General features: G+C 24.6%; 1 protein-coding gene and 2 long non-coding RNA genes across 3 annotated transcripts in view; 1 reads left to right on the top strand and 2 right to left on the bottom strand.

The window, feature by feature from the left end:
* The window catches only part of LOC129612512 (protein PFC0760c), a 94,991-nt gene that overhangs the window by 11,013 nt on the left and 63,330 nt on the right, over window positions 1–20,648 (top strand). The gene's annotated exons all lie outside the window — the stretch shown is intronic.
* Window positions 3,520–4,043, bottom strand: LOC129612513 (uncharacterized). The gene is made up of 3 exons (XR_008697237.1): window positions 3,946–4,043; window positions 3,747–3,858; window positions 3,520–3,689 (listed from the first exon to the last, which is right to left on the bottom strand). It is a non-coding gene; the product is annotated as an uncharacterized LOC129612513 (long non-coding RNA).
* LOC129612514 (uncharacterized) overlaps window positions 8,935–20,648 on the bottom strand; it is a 58,587-nt gene continuing 46,873 nt past the window's right edge. Inside the window, exons 2-3 of the long non-coding RNA XR_008697238.1 lie at window positions 11,354–11,680; window positions 8,935–9,285 (exon numbers count right to left, since the gene is read on the bottom strand). This is a non-coding gene — a long non-coding RNA (uncharacterized LOC129612514). The remainder of the gene's footprint in view (window positions 9,286–11,353; window positions 11,681–20,648) is intronic.

The following is a 20,648-nucleotide window of genomic DNA, read 5'->3' as shown; positions in this document are numbered from 1 at the left end:
TTTTAGTGTTTTGCAATACTTTTTGTTATTAAAAAATTTAATCACAATTTCTTTCATCATTTGAAGATTTCAAATTTTATACAAGTTCTGTTTTTCTTCACAACGATTTGGAAAAGATAATAAAAAATAGGCTGCAGACATGAATGTCAAAAATTTAGTCAAAGTTTTGTTTTGTTGCTTTTTGGTAAAAAAAAAGAAACGTAAGATTTGAATTTTTGATTTTCTTGACACCTGACGTAATTTAACGTTAACTCTAAATTTATAATCAATTAATTTTAATTTTTCTTTTTCTATTATTTTATATATTAAAAAATAAAATAATTATAATATTTATTAAAAAATAAAATAATACCTGTTTTAAACCTTAAACTGGCCAAGAAAATTAATTTAAAAAGACTGGTAACTGCACTTGCTTCTTCCGTATTCAGTAGGTAGTCCTTATTAAATGTGTATATCTCATTTAAATGTTCATTTAGCTTTGTTATAACTATAGGTCTTTTGCGCTATGTAAATTTTGTCGTAATCACTGCATTTGATTTTATATACACCGCATCTCTCAAGTATTTTCATTTTATTCTTGGCCAAATTTAACAAGCTTCTTAGTTGATGGTTTCCGATATTTATGAAATTTGTTGAATATGAAAATCACAATTGAAAGATACCCGTTTTTAAAAAGAACAAGTAACAAGTTATGTGCTCTTATAGCTTCAATCGAGTTTATTGTTACGTGCTCTTATAGCTTCTAATGAGTTTATTCATTTTAGCTTCAATCGAATAACCATTCTTGACTACTATGTCCAGTACGAAGTTTTCTTCTGTTTTTAAGTCATCTTTTTCCATCGGTGTAGTTAGCATTCTGTGAATCATAAAATATAATTTCATTAAATTTGTTTAATTGATGATATGTAGAAAAATAAAAACAAAACTCCTTTAACTTAATTCAAAAATCTTAAATCAAGTGCTTATAATTAAGCGTTTAAAATTTTAAGATTAAAGTAAAATATAAAAACTTAAAATCTACAAAATTATTTCAATTTATAAGCATAAAATGCGAGAGAAATAAAAATATTTTAATAATTTTAAATTAACTCGTTTTCTTATAAACACGGTTTTTCAAAAATAAATAACCAAAATTTGCAAAGAAGAATTTTTATACGAAAGAAACAACAAAAAATCCAAACTATTTTAAGCTTTCACTGGCACTATGGAATAGAGTTTAAGTTAACTATTTTTTTACGATTTTATCAGAAACTAAAAATGATCAAGAAAAATGCCATTTATAAATTATAAGTACACAAACAAATAAAAAAAAAAGTTAGGAATTTGAAGATCGCCAAAAAGAATGGTTTTTTTTTTCTGTTTCTCTTCGCTTTTCTAATTATTTATTCTCTATACTTTTTTTTATATAATTTTGTCGTTAAAAAACTTTTACTTAAAAAGATTACTTTCTAAATACCAGACTTATTAGTTGCTGGTTTTTTTTCTGTGTAGGTATTAGAAAAAAATTATTTACTATTTTATTTTTTTGCTGTTTCAATGAAGAAAATCATCATCGCTATAGTCGTTTTAATTTAAAAGCAATTGTTATAGCTATAATGTACAATAATCATTTGGTATAATGGTAAATTTATATTTTTCTTACTGTATACTAAAATATATGTATACATTTATATACAATAAACTTTGTAAGTAATACACCGAGTCTTCAAAGTGAAGAAAGTAACTTGAAATAATTCTATAAATTTTTTAATAAATACCTATGGTAAATTATTAATGGCTCATTAAATTCAATTTAACGTTTTAGTAAAAATGTGGTTTGAAACATAAAAAAAAAATACAATAACAATAATAACAACAAACTACATTTTATTAAGACAAGATATAACTAGCTTTTTTTATACCTTTATAACCTTCTTATTTTATTTTATTATTTTTATTTTTTTACTTTAATCAATTTTCAAATAAGCGAGTGGTTTTAATGGAATTCGCCTTTCCATATTGTTTACAAGAAAAAAAAATAATATGAAAAAATACACAAAAAAAGAAAAAAAAACGCTATGAAAAGGAATTTGAACCACTTTTAGTCTTTTTTTTTTATAAAAGAAATGAAAATTTAACCTTATATACTTGTACTTGTATGTTACCTACATAATTTATATAAGAATAAAAAAGAAACAGAAAAATAAAATTAAATTTAACATAATTTAAATATTTTACTTTTACTTACTTTTACATTCTTTAATAAAAAAAAATTAAATAGTAAATCTATATCTACATACCTACATACATAAATTTTTCCCGAATTTTATAAAATTAAAATTTTGTAAAACTTATTGGGAATATATGAAAATCAAGATTTAATGTCAAATTACTGATTCGGCATTATTCAGTTTTAAATCATTTTATTGGTTTACATAATTATTAAACACATAAAATTTGTTTTGAGTTTATTTCATAATCTGGAATGGGATTTTAAAAAGTATAGTCAACGTCTGTTTTCAGAACTATTAATTGTAAGGATAGAGCTTATATACTAAAAATGTGAGCAAATTATAAATTTAAAACTACATTAAAAATACTTAATACATACATAGATTAAAAATTTAAAAAACTTTAAAATTAATTAATATTTAATTTGTAAATTAAATTTTTTGATTACCACGGTTAAATGAAATTTTAACAATTTTTAATTTTAATATAGATTTATCTTTTAATATTTAATTTAAATCTAATTAAGTTTACGTTAGCAGATTTTATTTAGAACTTAAAATGTAGAGCGTTTTTATGACAACGCTGCAAAATGTAGATCGTTTTTGTGTAAAGAACTTTGAAAGATCTACTCTCTTATTGACTGATATAACCTAAATTTTTAATTGAAAGGTTATAAACATGAAGTGAAGATGGAGGAATCAATGTAAGTTAATATTTTAATTCCTTTGAATAAATTTTAAAAGCATTAATTAGCTTAAAAAATCAATTGTCATTTATGCAGTTTTGTCAACTGTTTTTAAAAGTAGGACTGTTTTTACTACAACTATCAATATGAACCCAACCTCTTTCTTTTAAAAGATGACAACAAACAAAAATGTATTAAATTATGTAAATTTGTAACAAGTTTTACAAAATTTGTAATTCTGTTTTAGCGAAATTAATATTTACTTTAAACAGAATAAAATTTTTAAAATAATACCTAATTCATTTCTTACATAATACATTATGCATACACACATATCATCCAATGCTTATTACATAAGTTTTACAATAATTTATTGTAATATTAAATAAAATTAATTAGTAAATTGTCGTATAAATTTACAATTAAAGCCATTTAAGATATGTATATTAAAAATTTTTTAACAAATTTTTAAACATATTACAAGTATATAAGTATCTATATGCAAAATTAATTGACTTAAAAATTTTAATACATTTGTACATACAAATAAATTTTCAAAAATTTCATCCTTGGAACTTTAAAGATCATCGCATTGTGCATTTATACATACATGTGTGGGTATATACTTCATATGATAATTCCAATGAAAATTAGCTACATAATATAGAAATTCAATGACCATAACAGCAAATATTAATTTTTCCAATTCACTGATTTATTTCTTCCTGAAGTCATAATATTATTAAGTTCAGTTCAAATTACTAGTATACAGTTTCAACCATTATAATGTGTACTACAAAATATTATACATGTTAAATTTATATTACATACATATATATTATATACCTACCATTAAAATAAGAAATTTTTAACGCATCTTGAATTTATTTGATATTTTACTAATACAAGCGGGATTCACAATCTTCAAAAGCTCATACATGCTTGAAATTCCATTCATTAAACTTAAAAAAAAAAAGAATTTTAAAATTACTCTATTAAAATTGTTTAAATAATTTTTTGTCTGATTTGTGATATCGCAATATACATACATATAGTGGATTTTCTTTACTTAAGGAATTTTCGATCTACGTTTGCATTTAATTTATTTTTCATAACCTTCCTACTTTGAAAAATGTTTCAAAAAATCCATTCGTATGTACTCATTCATATATGATACATTTTACAGTTATTTGAGAACGTTATCATTTCTTGTATATCATTTTATTTTATTTACGTACATATGTACATAATATTTCTGGATACGGTCTTTTAGCAAATGAATTAAAGAGTGATTATAATTTGTTTTTCTTGTTGTTTTTTGAGCAGTAAATCTTATATATTTTTTTTAAGTTTTATTTTAATATGCAAATTATGTAATACTTGTATAGGGAATACTCATGCATGTAGATATGTTCTAATGGTACATAATTATTCACCTGTTCACATAATAGGTAATTTATCGGAAGCTAAAAAAATGAAAAAAAAATATAAGAAAAAGATTCAAGAAATATGATTAAATCCTCAAATAATTTTTAACCCATTCGTTTCGTAACTAATTCGATAATCTGTGAATTTTTACAATTTGGACAAAACTTTTGATTTTGATTTTACAGGAAAATAAATTCAATGAATCTGAAAATTCCGTAAGACCATTGATGTTGTATGTATATGTAACCAAAAAAATATATGTGTTTGCTAAACACAGTTTAATGCTAATTTTCACTTCTTTTCAATTACTCATATATACATACATATTGTGTATGTATGTGCCTACATAGATATGAATTTATTATTCAAAAATTATTTCAGGAATATATACTGCTTGGGTGTTTTAAATCTTAACTGTGTCCATAATTCATTTCACATCAGATCTTTTTGTTGAACATTCTTAAAATTATACGAGCAGCAAAGTTATCCATGTATAGTCGATAGATACCTAAAATTAAGATTTAATTATGAAAACTAAAATTTAACATTAATTTTATACTTACATTCAAAGTTTAAATCAAAGAAGTGTAATTCAATTTTTCTTCGTCTTTTTCAAGTTCAATTAAATCAAAGGTCCCTAAAAGTTTATTTTACATTATTTTTCATTGTTTTAATTATTATTTAATATTTAATTATATAAAAAAAAAATTGCGGAAAAATATGAGGACTTTCGTCTTTCACATTTTATTACGTTCTATTGTAAATCTGTCAACGTGATATTAAGGATTTCAAGTAATAATCGAGTATCGATATTTAGTTATCGAGTGTGATAAAAAAAAAAAATAAACTGAACATACGTCATATTGTGTCGATTATTTTCGGTTATTCCAATATCGGGAAAGAACACGAAACTCGTTATAAATTTTGTATTTGTAATTAATTATTAAAATTAGTAGAAAATTTACATGAAACTTCAATATGGACATAACCATCTTGTAAATTAATCTGAACTTGTATTAGAATATCCTTAATACAGAATGTATAACATCATTTAGTTTTGTAGGGGTTTATATTTGATTTTAATCTTGATTAAAATTTAATGTAAACAGTAAAAATACTGTTAAATATTTTATTTTTCTAAATGATTCACATATAAATGTAGAAGTATAGGAAACAATATTATAATAATATATTTAATGCTATACATACACTTACAGACATAGGTCGGATGAAGTATAATAATATCTTGGCTATTACTATTACGGTAATTCAGGTTCATTTCATGATACACATGAATTTTCTCCAGTACAAGAATTTCAGCCAGACATTAAAATATTATTTGCATGTATTTATATATGTATGTAGTATTTGTGTATTAAATAATACATTGTAGATCAGGGGTGTTATGATAATTTAAGATTAGTTACTCAGTGGTATGGAAAATTTATTGAGTTGTTTTTTCTTTTTACATTATTTTATATTTCGTTTAAAACTTTTTTACTGTTTTATAGTAAAATGATATACAAATCATTGTATATATATACATACATCTAATTATAAACATAATATAACGGTTTATAAGAGTTCATTTAAAGTAAACATTTTTTTGCTATTGAAGATACCTTTATATTGTATCTGAATGTGTAAGTATATAAAAATTTTCGATAGGTTTAAAGTCTAAAATTTTTTATTATTGTTTTTGTTTAATTTTTTTTTTTTTGGACATGTTGATCTTTAATCGTGTGTTGTTTACATGAATCATAAAGTGGAACATACAACTTATTATTTAATTTTAAGTTTATCTGATTTTTGCCCCTATAAAATAATGGTCTCTATGTGAATAAAATTATATATTCGTAATTAAGATTAATTTCGCGATAAGAGTGGTACATGAATTCGATTAATAAATGCTAAATCTAAATATACGTCACAATTTATTAACTTTCATGGACAGGTTTTTGCGATTTTCATGATGTTTAATTTTTATATTCAAAACATATTTAACATTACGCTATTCAACAAGATTATTTCATTATAAATAATAAAGCGAAAGCAATCATTCCATAGAACTTTAAAATTTTAATTTAAATAATTTAGTTAATTATGATTGACGTATAGTTGCATAATATCCAGTTGCGATACTTTATTCGAATTTATTCATTATAGAATTTTGAAATTTTTAATTGCAATTTATTGATATAGAACAAATTGAAAAGATCGTATTTAATCACTCGAATTCATATTTATATTTGGAAACTGTTTGTTTAATATTTGGAAACTGTTTGAATAGTTTTTATAATACACGTGCTGTATAACAATTAAAATGACAAACACTTTATATGTATGTATTATAACAACCCGCTTTGATAATAAAATCAAAGTAAATTAATGTCATTAATAAAATTCTTTTATGTTGAATACTACACTTCCTGCCGGCAATAAAATGTTATCATAATTGAAATAATGTAGGTAAAAACTAAAAGAATTTCATGAATTTGGGTTACTTAAATATTTAAAATATCATTTACTTTTCATAAATTTTTTAATCAAATTTATCTTATCACTTAAAAGATAAAAAAAACGAGTTTTGTATATAGTGAAAGTATTTTTTTCAAAGTCAAAGAACTCTTTTTCTTTTATTAAAATTTTGACTTTAAAAAGGAAAAATGTTCTTATTATTAGTATCTATTTGGATTATTTACTTGACTATTCACGATAGTCAAGATAAATATTTTAGAATTAGACTTATAAGTAATTTTGAACAATATTGTGAACTTTGTGGTAGACAATATATTGTCATTACTCATTAGCAATTACAATTGAAATAAGAAGTCCTTTGGAATATATTGCTTTATTTGACTGACATGACACTTATTAAATAACAACGGTCTATTGGGAGAGGACTTGACTTGAGGGAAGTAGCGTACCTATTCTGCTAGATTTCTTCATATTTTTATATAAAAACGTCTATTTTGTAATACGAGTATGTGTTTTAATTAATAGATTAGTTGTATGAAAGAATTCCTGTATAAAGCAGCGTTCTATTTACAAACTATCGAAGTATTTATATAATTCGACTGGAGAATTTGAGGCGCCAAAAATTTGAAAACGTAATAACCCTCATCCTAGTTTTTAAAAATTATAATTACATCATACAGTCATTTTATCATTTTAATATTCTCTACAATGTGTTCAGTATAGCATCACTTTTCTAAGAATTTTAAAATTGGTTGGTTCTTATGACGTTTAAGAAAGTATTAAATTTTCTTACGTGGAATATTTTTCTAATTTAATCTTATTTTTAGTTAAATGTCAAGTAAATATATTTATAATTATTTTCTTTTTATAATTTTCACTTTTCGTGCATATAAAATCAACAGTGCATATCTGAATAAGTTTTATCAAAGAGGCTCATTTACACCATAATCATAGCTATAGCAATATAACATTTTTATAAACATAATATTATAAATGTATGTAAGTAAATCTTATATATTTCATATTTACAGAATGTAACATATCTATACATACATGTATGTGTAAATATGTATATATTTATTAATTTACAATTTTTCCACTTGAGACATACAAACAAACATACAGCAGGTGAATCACTTGTGATATAATCTGTTCTCATATTTTTGCTTAAATTTTTTAACTTAATTTTCTGTAATGAAAATTAAATTTTTTGCAAATTAAATTATTATATAAGAAATTCTAATAAAAATTTTCTTTCTCTTTTTCTCTTTTTTTGTTGTAACTTAATATATTCATATGCTCGCATAAGCGTACCACTATATTTTGTTAAGTAAGTTGGAAGAAAAAAAATTATATTTTATGTAATTTATTTTGTTTAACATTAAAGATTTTAAACAGGTAAGAGTAACGGTAGTTCAATAATAGTAAACACATATGTGAATACAGATTTTCTTATACTACAAGTGATCTAATGATAAAGAAACAAACATATAATATGCGAGTTATGAAGATGACATAAAATTCAAATGATCACTTAAGCATTTAAAAATAAAATAATATCAAAGTCATGTATGTGTCCTGCATGTATGATAATCAATTTTCCAAGATGTTTGCATATTATGTATAATTTTTAACTTGTGCATTAAAAATCATAGTCACATCTTGTAATTATTTAATTTTAACAGTTTTACCGGCAAAATTTTTCATTCTATTACAGTTTCTTTTTAAATTTAAATAGGTACGTGTTCCTTGTCTTGTACAAAATCTAGACCATTTTGTTATGTAATTAATTCAGCATTTCGAAGAATGTTCTTCTTAAGCAAAAATTATAAAAAAAATTTTGGAAGAGTTTAAAATTCTATGTGTACCAATTTGATATCACGAAATATTTTAAAGTTGAAGAGGTTTTTAATCTATTAACTAATTTTGGTTGTTAGTTAGATTTGATTGAGAAACAAGAACTATAGATAGTTACTAAACGAATCGTACCTTTCTAGGTTGTTTTCTTTATTATTTTTGCCTTTCTTTTGGATCGTGCGGAAATTTTGGTTTACTTTTCCTGCGTAACACTATATCTATATATTTCACTATCACTCTTCATTTCTCCACGTTCCTTAGCATTATTCCCAATATGAGTTGCGTTTACATTGCTGCTTTCTAGTTTCATCATTAAAAATTGGGAAGCAGTAAAAGACGAATGCGATAGTATTTGTTTTCTCAACTTCCCATTTTGTTAAAGTATAGGCACAAAAATATTGCCAGTTTCAACATTTTTACCTACGTCCAGATGACAATGTCCAATATTATTCTTCATGACCAATGTTTCAGTGCTGCATTTTTTAATACAACCTTTCTATGTTCAACCGATGCCTGGCGAATTCTTTCCAATTCCATATTCAGACCAAATACTTTTATCTCCGTCCTATACAATGCAATTTACTGGATCACGCACAAATATTATTAGGCATCGCACATTTATGAGTCTAAGCATAGTAAGAAAAAAAATTTTTTATGTTTAATATCTAATCATTCATATATCTAACTTGAAAAGTGCAATCTACTTTAATCAATACAAATTCTTCTCATCGTAATCTTATCATTACCGTAATCCTATACTTTAATAATTGACTAATATAAATATACATGTATATAGATGTATTCACTATACTGCAGAAACGCATAAATATTAACCTATTAGTGAATAAAGTGATAATAACCATAATAATATTTAACATCCGGTATATAATCTTTTTTTATAAAGTGTTAAACGATCATTTCCAATATAATTTAAAAAAAAAATTATATAGTCTGGTGATTTATTTTTCATTTGCGTTTGTTTTTTTGCGCGCACATTTCTCTTTAATGCTAAATGAAACAGGGAAAAATAAAATAATTGAATTTAATGATAAAAAAAAATGTACAAGTGAAAATTTATATAGAACTTTTTTATGGAGTTCAAATACCTTTTTTTCGGGTTGCGCGTTCTTTAAAGTTCAAACCGTGTGATTATGAGAAAGGTCATTAACAAGTTAAATAGATATTATAAATTGAATTGAACAATAAATTTTTAATAATTTTAATAATGGCAGATGTCTGCGGTGACATTTAAATTTTTTTATATTGTTGGTTTTTTTTTTTTTGTTTCAATTTTCGGCAAAATCTCTTCTATTCTTAACGATTATTGTCATATGTTTGACATTTTATTGGGAGTTGAACTTTTGAACGCAGTGTATACCAATTGTCTATTAGAACGAATATGCTCAAATTCTGTATTAATGCTGCATTATTGCAATAGCGAATAGTTGAATTGTGTATTAGTAGTGTATTACTGCGCAATGTCGAAGTTAGAGATTGTAATGAATTTAAATTAAAAAAAAGAATTAAAATATTTTTTATATTAAATAAATATTATAATTATAATGATGTCCTATCACATACATAACAGGTATAATCTTTATAAGAGTACAATCTTTAATCACGATTATATCACGTTCAAAAATTCTATGGAAATTTTTAAACTATCACGCTTTTTCACTCAATTAGTTATAATGTATATGTGCAAGCGTATAATAATAATGATGTTTTAATGCATTTAAATTATAAATAATTGGTTAATAACAATTAAACCCTTCTTGTTATTCATATTTAGTTATTAGAACGCTGACCGCCTAAAAATGCTCATTTTTTCATTAATTGTCTAGTCTCAATGAGAAATTATTAAATACCATTTGGATACGCGCTTTAAATTTTATTACTTGCATTTAAATGTTTTTTACTTAATAATTTAAATGAATTTCTTGTTAATAAAAATGAACTTTTTCCTTTTGCATATAAACATGCAATTATTGCGCATAAAAACATGGTCAATTTATATTAAAAATAATGTAAATGAAAAAAAAATAACAAAAAAAGAAAAATTACTGAATGAAACCACACTGTCAATCAAACTGAATTTCCTAATAATAAAAAAAAAATATAATTGCAATTTCATGACACCTAATGATGGTGGCGTCAATATTTTTTATTTAATTTTTCTTTTGTTAGATTTTTTCACGCTAGGTTTTTGTTTTCAGCATTAAGTCACTAGGTATGATTTCTTGTGTTGCAGTATGTGCAAGTGTTTTTGCATTAAATACATTTCAAATGAATTTATAATATCTATTCGATTCTCGTAATTTCTTAGTAATTTTTATTAAAAAAAATATAAAGAGGCAAATTTCATACGAATTGGGTGGTAATAAAAATTTTGTTATGATACTTGAAAATATGTTTGAAAGACAATCATTTTTGCAGTCAAAGAATAAAAGACTAACATTATTTATGTCGAGTATTTGAGGAAACAGAAATAATTATTAAGGTATTCTTGTGTCAAAATAAATTTGCAATTTTTTGTAACGTATATACCTATATAAATACATATTTTGGGAAACAGAATTACCTATATATTTTATGTCAACAAGTAGCATGCATTGGTAGCATTTTAATACTATCCTACAACCATTCTTCAAACCTAGCTATAACAATTGTTTAATTTTATGCTCAAATACTTACTTGGATTATCCCTTGAAATATAGTCTTTTGAAGCGTTGGGGGAGCTCATGTCCAACTTCCTGTGTGATATCGCCGGGTATTTATAAAAAATAGAATATGAAAGGGCTCCAATAAGGCATGGCTGAATGCGATTGTTATATGGGAGGAGTTCCTTTCCCCATATCTCTTTTTAGTAATCTACAATCTACTTTTATTATACCGTATAATACGCAAACTGCATAGTAACAGCAAAATCTTCCGATCTTTCAGCAACAATTTTTACTTTCATCAATTGCTTTATTTTTCATTACAGTTGAATATCTCATTTCGATAATGTCAGCTCTATAACTAAAAAAAAAACTTTCTATATTTTATATTTAACTTCTTCATGATTTTTTAAAATAAAAAATATTTTTTTTAGAATAAAAATGGTAATTAATAAGAACTTATGCATATCAATTCATACGAATTCAAACAAAAATTGTATGATTATCCATTTGGCAACATCAACTTACTAAATTTTTGTATTTACAAAAGGAAGTATTCAATTACAAAATTATTATGTACTACTTTACTGAAAATAATTCTAAGAACAAAGCTAGCTACCATTTTAAAATTATATTTACTCGTAAAATGAATTTTGTTTATAATTTGAAAAATTCTTTGAAGTATCGATAGTTTTTGATTGAATTCGGAATTAATTTTTTTTTTGTTTAAAAAATATTTTATAAAATTTCTTGAAACAATATGAGGTCGGAGTATGATTACAGAATTCCATTTAATTTTTTCATTTCGAACGTATTTTATTGGAATTAAAGGAAAATTAAATATAATATCAAGAATTTTTATACCAGAATGCAGCGATTAACGAAGAAATACATACTTAAAACAGTGTTCCATTCAGGGGATATACTACCCTAAATGTGTAATTATACACCAAATGTCCCAGACAGCCGTTAAAAAGAGTAAATATGCACACTTATTCCGATAGATGGCTTTAATGTGAAAAACATCAAAACTTCAATAAAACTTATAGGTAAGTTGGTACTAGTATACAGCTAGATTGTTGCATTTACAAACTATTCTCCACTAGTTCAGATTAGTCTATATAGGCAATTTTTCAGAAGAATGCAATGTTTTGATTTTAATTAGTGTTTATATCTTAGTTAGTGTTCAAAAATCTAATATAAATTTAATTTATAAATTAATTCTAAAATCATTTTTTTTTTTAAATTGCATATTGTAAAATAGTCTTGACAAGATGTACTAAAATCACATATTATTTCCGGATGAGAAGAATTTTTTGATTAGATGTGCCAATCTTAAAAGAAAGTTACATGATTTGTGCATGCATGCAAAAATTTAATAAAATTAAAGTAAATGAAAATTTTTTCAAAGATTCACATGATTCTTTGCTCCATTGTACATTTGTATGTATTATACGCTTCATTCTAATATAATTTAAATACAATATTAAAATGATACCAAATTCACTATATCCAATTAATGTCAAAACAATCATAATTATATTGTATGATAATTATTGTGTATAAATACCAAAACTACTATATTTTAAACATACTTAAACTTTCTTTAGAAAATTGCAGAGTAAATATTTCTTAAACAATGAAAATTGTAAAATCCAAGCTGTTTCATTTTAATTTCCTATGTCTTTATAAATTCTTTATATTCTTAACTAAAAATAATGTGCGTGTTTCACTTTTATTAATATTCACACATTGTAGTGTTATTCACTTATAGTGAATAAAAAAATAGCAATTATAGAAATAAATTTTTTCTGACTTTCCTCTTTTTTTTTAATAGTTCTTTATATTTTGATCTTAATTGTACCACAAAATTAGATATCTACTTTAATTTTATTCTTGTGAGTTAAAAATTAAAGTAATTCTGATATTTTTACACAATTCAGCAATTATAATTCATAAGCTGAATTGTATGTCGATCGAGTATTACCGTTATTCTGAAGTCGGAAATGTTGTTTTCTATTATAAAGTCATTTCATTTAACATTTCTAAACGCTAGAGTTATAACTTTTTTTTTTATTTCAAAATGTGACAATTTTTGTTTGACACTTTAAAAATTTTTCACAATAGTGGCTTTAGAACTGTAAAAATATTATTAAGCTTTATGTGACACAGTAGTAACAACTGTTGATGTTGTTCAAATACCGTATTGTTGCAGTTTTTAAAACCTCAATATAAAAAAGAACAGCTAAATCCTAGTCCGATATCAATTTAATTTATTCAGCAATTGCAACGATATTGCTGAATAGGTTGAATTTACATTAAATTTAACGACCTACTTTACTGAATTTACCTAAAAAAAAATAATATATATAGCATGATTGAATTAAATTTTCGATTCTGAAAAATAACGAAGGCACTACATGTAAAATATCCAAATGAATGTTGCACAATTTGCGAATTGCATTTTTTTATGTCATCTAAATGATGCTCGTGATCTTTTTCTGTTACGCTTAATTTTTAATATCGCGAACATTGGTCACTACTCACTATATTGACCAGAAAGAATAATAAAATTAAAAATTATTAAAATAATTACAAAAATAATTTTGCAATGATTTTATTTTTTTTAATACAGACAAACTTAACGTGTGTTTTAATAGAGAAACAGAGAAAATATGTGAAATATTTTTAAAATCATACAAGTAATTAGTACAAGTGTGAAATTAGTACAAGTGTTTGCAATTACACAATAATAAAAGAAAATGAAAATGATTTACTTATTTGAAATTATAATGGGGAGGTAAGGTTAAAATGGAAATTGTTGAAAGAAAAAAAAAAGATGTAATATTTTTAATCTGTCTCTTATTTTTTTTCCCATTTTTTATAACAGTTTCATTCTTAAGGAATGACATGGCATTTCAGGTATACAAAATGTTTTAATTTAATTTTAAAGTATAATATTACTAGCATTAAAACTTATATACGTATTGTGTTGAAAAAACTGGAAAAGGAACAATAACAATTTCTTTAAAATTATTATAAGACGTTTTGTAATTTTTATTGGCAATTATCTACATATAACGTGCGAAATTTAATATATGGAAAGTTAAATAACTTATTTAATATAGTTTTTTTTTTTCAAATAAAGCCGCATCTGACTTGAGGCGGATTGGTTGAAAACTGTGAGAAAAAAGTTAAAACAAACATAATTTTTGAAATAAGTTGATTGAAGCGGTCAATTCAGACGTCAATGCGTTTTTCGTGCTCTATTCTATATTATATATTCAGAATATTATACATATAGTCTCATTTGTGTATTACAAGTGATTGAAAAACTTGAATTGAGATGGCGTCTATACTTGTTCAACGACAAAGGCTCTGTAGCCCAAGAGGTACGGGCAAGGAGATCTCGGTATTGTGGTTGGTAGTTTGATGGGACACTTTAATAGATGGCAAAGAAAGGGTTTTTTAATCGATTTTTTCCGAGAGAATGCCGAGGTATCTGGGTAGTGAAGGACGCGCAACACGTGCTCTGTGAGTGCCCCGTTTTGGTAGAGACGTGAAAATGCTATTTTGGAGGATATCGGTTTGGTATGGATATGAGATTAGGATAAATTAGGCGGAGAAGAGTGTGTCGTGGAAGAGGGACAGAGTTGGTTGCACTTCGCTTTTCTAATTAATTATCTCACTAACTAACTAAACTGTCCGTGTGACTTACAAGTATGAATTATTTTCAAATATTTGCCTCAAACCTGTTCCAATCACTTAAAATTTTACAGTTTTTTTAAGTAAAAGTTTTCTTTATTCTTGCATTCATTCTTAATATATTCTAAAATAATACTTTGTTACTAAATTAATTTATTCTAACTTCATGTTCTCTATATATCCAATAATTTTCGCGATAAACATTGTTGATAAATGTTTTTTTGCAACATTGTATATGCATAATCTACTATGTAATTGTACCCAATTTTTATTTTAAGAGATGCTACTTACATGTTCATATGCAAGTGTGTATGGAAGGGGAGATTTTAACCTGGAAAAAGATTGTCATGTATTTTATTTCAAGTAAAATGAACTTTATTGGCATTTTATGTTAGCAGTATAGCAGTAATTGTGTTTTTTTTTCTTTGATGATGCTTACAAGTTTCTATGTTGAAACCGAATTGAGAAAAATAATCGTGTATAAATTTTGTTTATCATGTCTTTTTTCTTCTTCCTTTAGTTTTTAAGGTCAAATTTTATCTTAATTTAGGCATTTAACATGAAAAATGTTTCCAATAGATAAAAATTGACTTAATCAAATTGCGAATTTTGCAATTAAATTTTATTTTTGCTTATTTTGTGAGAAATACGAAAATTTTTAGCTTTATTTAAAAAAAAAAACTTTATTTCTAAATTTTTTTAATTTTGAAATTTTTTTTTTCTTTTTAGGTAAGTGTGAATAAAAGATTGGAAAAATTTCCACTGTAATTTTATATGTAAAGTCAAACGTCTATTTAATTCTATTTAATATATTTTGAATGTTGGTAAGTAGTAAGTTTTTGAAAATTATTAATACAAAAAATTACAAGGAATTCATGTAGCTTTCACAATATACATAAAATGAAATATAGCAGCATCTCCACATTGTATGTAGCCCTGTTATAAAAAATATTATTATAAAGTCATAATATATTTTTATTATAAGTTGTAAACCATATGGTCCGAATATATTTCTTTGAAATTTTGAAAATTTGTTTTCCAAAAATAGCGTTTGTAGTCTTCTATATTTGCGGCAACTACAATGGAGGTAACACAATATAATAATTATACGGGTATATAATAAAATTCTGGCTGATTTCAATATTATTGCTTATAGAAATATGTTTTCGCTGTGTTAGACTCATTTCTCAGTTGATCCCAGTATTAACTCTTTCAATCATATGTTATTAACGCTTATGGAGATCGCCAAGTCAGATAGTGCATGAAGGTTAGCATACGACTGATAAACGGAATACTAGATGTAATTACTTGCTACATTCCTGTGTGAGGAAATACTAGGTATCTGACTCCTACCATAAATATTTATTTTCAATATGAATGTCTAGTGCGGTTAGTTTTTTATAATATTTATTCAACAATAACTATAATTTCCATCTATAATTTATATGTTTATAAATTTATTATTTGTTAGCAGAAACTTTTCAATAATTTCTTAAGTTCATGTGACTTCTTAACACTTATGCGATTAACTACCGACTTAATAATTGTCATTGACGTTTGCATCTTGCCATATCATGTTAAAAATAATGTTTTAAATTTTACATTTGAAGATAGTATTGCCAAATTCTATTGAGCTATTTAAAATTATAAAACATATTTGATCTGTCAAACTGAGTTTTCACACGCTCGGCTAGAATATAACATTGAATAGAATAGAATTTCAACGATTTGTTTTTTTTTTTTGCAATTTATTAATCTAATAAGTTCTGATAGTTGAAAGAGCGAAATATGTTATAAAGGATATTTTTATTATATTCTTTATATTATAGGGTGCAACAAGGTCTTAGAGGACTGCTGATAGATCAATCGCATATAAAATTTCAGTTTTTTATTTTTCAGTCTCAGTTTCAGTAATTAACGAAATAAAATATATAACAAGTCTTTAAAAAAATACGATTTGTATTGCAATTTTATTAAAACTTCAAGTCCGAAAATATAGATTATTATTTAACATTAAAATTGCAATTTTTCTTACAACTGAACTTAAAGCAAATATTTATAATGTCATTTATAACACCTTATGTACACATATATGTACAAATATAACATTTAAAGGACTTTAAATGAAGTGTCTGTTGTTTCTTTTAATGTCAATTTAAGATTATAAATTCACCATAATTTTAATTTCAAGAGAGCATAAAGAACATTCATCTTATGTCGTAAAAATAGCATTTTCTTAAATAAGTTAAGCAAATAAATTTCCATTTAAAAAGTTGACATTCGGTGTTATTTTGTTATCTTTTTAATTTCAATTCGTTAAATTAATATTACTTTTTTTTCTACATATATTAAAATCGCCATTATTAGTGTCGATCTTCATTTTCTCGTTTTTATATTTAGTTTAAATGAATAAATATGTTTGGTTACATAAAATAATCATTACTCTCAATTTTAAAAAGGTTTTTATTATGTGTGTGTGTTTTAGAAAATATTGAAATCTTGTTGACTTTTTTTTTAAACCCATTATCATTTTGGAATTGAATAATAAAATTAAAGGATTTGAGAAGAATATAAGCATTTTATAGCAAATAGTTGCGGCTGCCTGGAGCTAAGCGATAAGACGCAAAAATTTTTTATATTAAAATTTATTAAAGTTTAATTTCTACCGATTTTATTTTTTGACATTTTTTTTTGTCCTTTATGTATTATATTATTGCATTTAAGGGCATGTGGATTACTTAACATTATTTATAACACTCTAGCTGTATAACACTCTCGATTCCTAAAACGATTCACATTTATTCCGATAGATGGATCAAATCTCAGTCGGTCGATCTGCTCAATTTGTGATTTTAGATTAAAAAGAGCCTGTAAAATCAGACTACATGGAGCGGGGGCTTATATGTTTGAGAAGGCACTGTGAAAAATTTTATTTTTCGAATTCGATTTAACAATATTTTAATCCCATTAGCGAATCACAATTACACAGTTTTTTAACACCTGTATTTAAAAATAGCGTTTTTGTTAAAGTGAATCTTCTTATATTTTTGCTGTTTCTAAAAGATAAAATGAAAATGCCTCTCTATAAATTGTAAATGAAAACGAATTTGAAATATAAAAACCAAAACGTATCGAACAAATCTGTGGTCTGTAAAAATTCATTTTAAATTTCTTTTTGTTTTTGGCTTAATCACCAAAGGCGATCATCGCATTATCAATTTAGAGTGCATAGTGCCATAAGTATAACGAAATAAAAGTTCAAAAGAATTTTAAAATTGTGTCTTTTGTCTTTTTAATTTATTTTTTGATTCTCACAAAAAAACTTTGAATTACCAGCCGACCATCTTTATAACAAAATTAGTTTTACTGTTGGTAATGGTAATTTGTTTGCAAAAAAAAAAAACTCAACAAAAAAGCATTTTAGTTTTCGCGTATATTTTTTTTTTTCAAATTTAATACGGGGTCGTGTATATGTAGGGTGAAACGGATACCTTTTATATATGCTTATCCGTTCACATTTAAATATTGAAGCTCTTAATAATCTTCTTAAGTTAAAATATACAACTCTATCCATGCTTCTTCTTCCAGAGATTTGTTTACATGTGTATTTACATATGCATTTATGTTAGTATTAAACATTGTGGTATTATTGATTTGAAAGGAAGTAACAGTGTATAGAGAAGAAATGGTCAAACACCATAATTTTTTATATAAGCAAATATAATTTCTTGTGATCTTTTATAATAAGCATATAGGTGTATATACCTTTTGAGTTAAATTTTTGTTGATTTTAAGTAAATCTTGATGAATCTTTAATGAACGATGATCTCATATATTGTGTATTTACCTATTTACATCGATATTTATGTATGTATAAATAACATGTAATGCAGGTATGTTTGCATATTTACAAATATTATACATATATTTTCATGAAAGAAGTACAATATTCTTGTATATTTAATAATATACTTTAGGGATAGTTATTTAATTTAGAGGTTGAGGTCAATGAACGTCTGTTCTTATGCTTCTTATGGATTGAACCAGCAAACAATAATACTAATACACCAGAAAAGTAAAAAAATTCAAAGAACACAGAGAGAGAGAGAGAGAGAGAGATAGATAGAGAGAGAAAAAAAAGCGCAAGTCAAAAAGAATTTAGAATGAAAATGAAAACGAAACACAAATATACTTTAAATGTAAAATATAAAATACCTTTTATAAACGGACAGCTTAATAAGCTATAAAAGAAAAACAGTTCGTCAAAATATTTCTCATAGCAAAACAAACGAGTAGGTACGCACTTTTATTTAAAAAAAAAAAAGCAAAATAAAAATTCTTTTACACCTTAAATGATCAATTTTTTCTTATTATTTTCAACTTAAACTCAGATAATCTTAATGTCATCTGCCAAACTAGACTTAATTTAAAAATGAAAACAAAAGAAAGGAAAAAAAGATTTATTTTGTTTTGAAATAAAAAAATAAATGACATAAAAATGTCAGTAATTAGAATCTCAGGATAGCATAGCACTTAATATACAAGAAATAAAGTTGACTAGAAGTACTTTAAAGTTATTTTGTTAAAGAATTTCAAATATTTTATGAGGGAAATGATAATAAAAGTCAAATAATTTAAAGTTTCATTAAATTAAATGAAAAATTTCTAAAGATTTTTATATGATAAGTTTGTTTTGAATTCATAAATTTTTATAAATTAATTCTTTTCAATAATTTCATTTTAGAGGCATTATAAGAACCTATTGAATAGGACGTTAGTTCAATTTATATTATGCGTACGTGTCACTTTCGGATTGCTAAATAAATTTGACATTTGAACGAATGATGTCTGCGTCTTAACACAAGAATTAATAATAAAATACTCGTTAAATACAAAGTAATCGAAGGTAACCGGAAATAACCAAATGTTGAAGTACGCCTCAGAAAAATATAATAAACTTTTATAAAAAAATTCACGAATTTACATTATCCAGTTAAAATACAACATAAAAACGTGAGAAACTCTACGAGTTACCTAAGTATGTCAAACCTTTGTTTTCTAAGCCTCTACTTCAAGTAACACGAGAATTTAACAAATAAAGTTTTTTTTTTTTTTTTTTTCCTTCTTCACTCCTAGGAGGAGTATAGGGCTAGTGCATGATATCTATCATGCCCTAGTTTCTATAGTCATAGAGAGTTAGCTAGGTAGGTGACTAGCCTGCCGTAGTTGTTTTTATTTATATTAATTATTTGAGGTTATTAATATTTACTGTTTATTTTTCTTAGTTTTTTTTTTTTTTTTTTAGTATCGAATATTATGAATATTTGAAAATTACTTGTTTAATATTTATTAGTATTGCATATTAAGTTATATAATATTGAATATAATTTTTATAGTGACCTGACCGGGGTTTGAACCCGAGACCCTTCGGTTAAAGGGCCGGTGCCATAACCACTGCACCAATGATCAGATGAACAAATAAAGTATTCAGTGTCAAAAATACCTCCGCTCCATACAATATTATTGACTGGATCATTAATATATAGAGGCGCTCTTAAAACATTTATTGTGAATGTTTGCTACGTTATTGCTGTGATCTTATCCACCGCATATTGCATGTATTG

This window comes from Condylostylus longicornis, unplaced genomic scaffold, assembly GCF_029603195.1.
Source record: "Condylostylus longicornis isolate FDR11 unplaced genomic scaffold, ASM2960319v2 ptg000074l, whole genome shotgun sequence".
Classification (NCBI taxonomy): domain Eukaryota; kingdom Metazoa; phylum Arthropoda; class Insecta; order Diptera; family Dolichopodidae; genus Condylostylus; species Condylostylus longicornis.
Note: the sequence above shows the minus strand (reverse complement) of the source record. Positions and strands in the feature narration are given on the sequence as shown.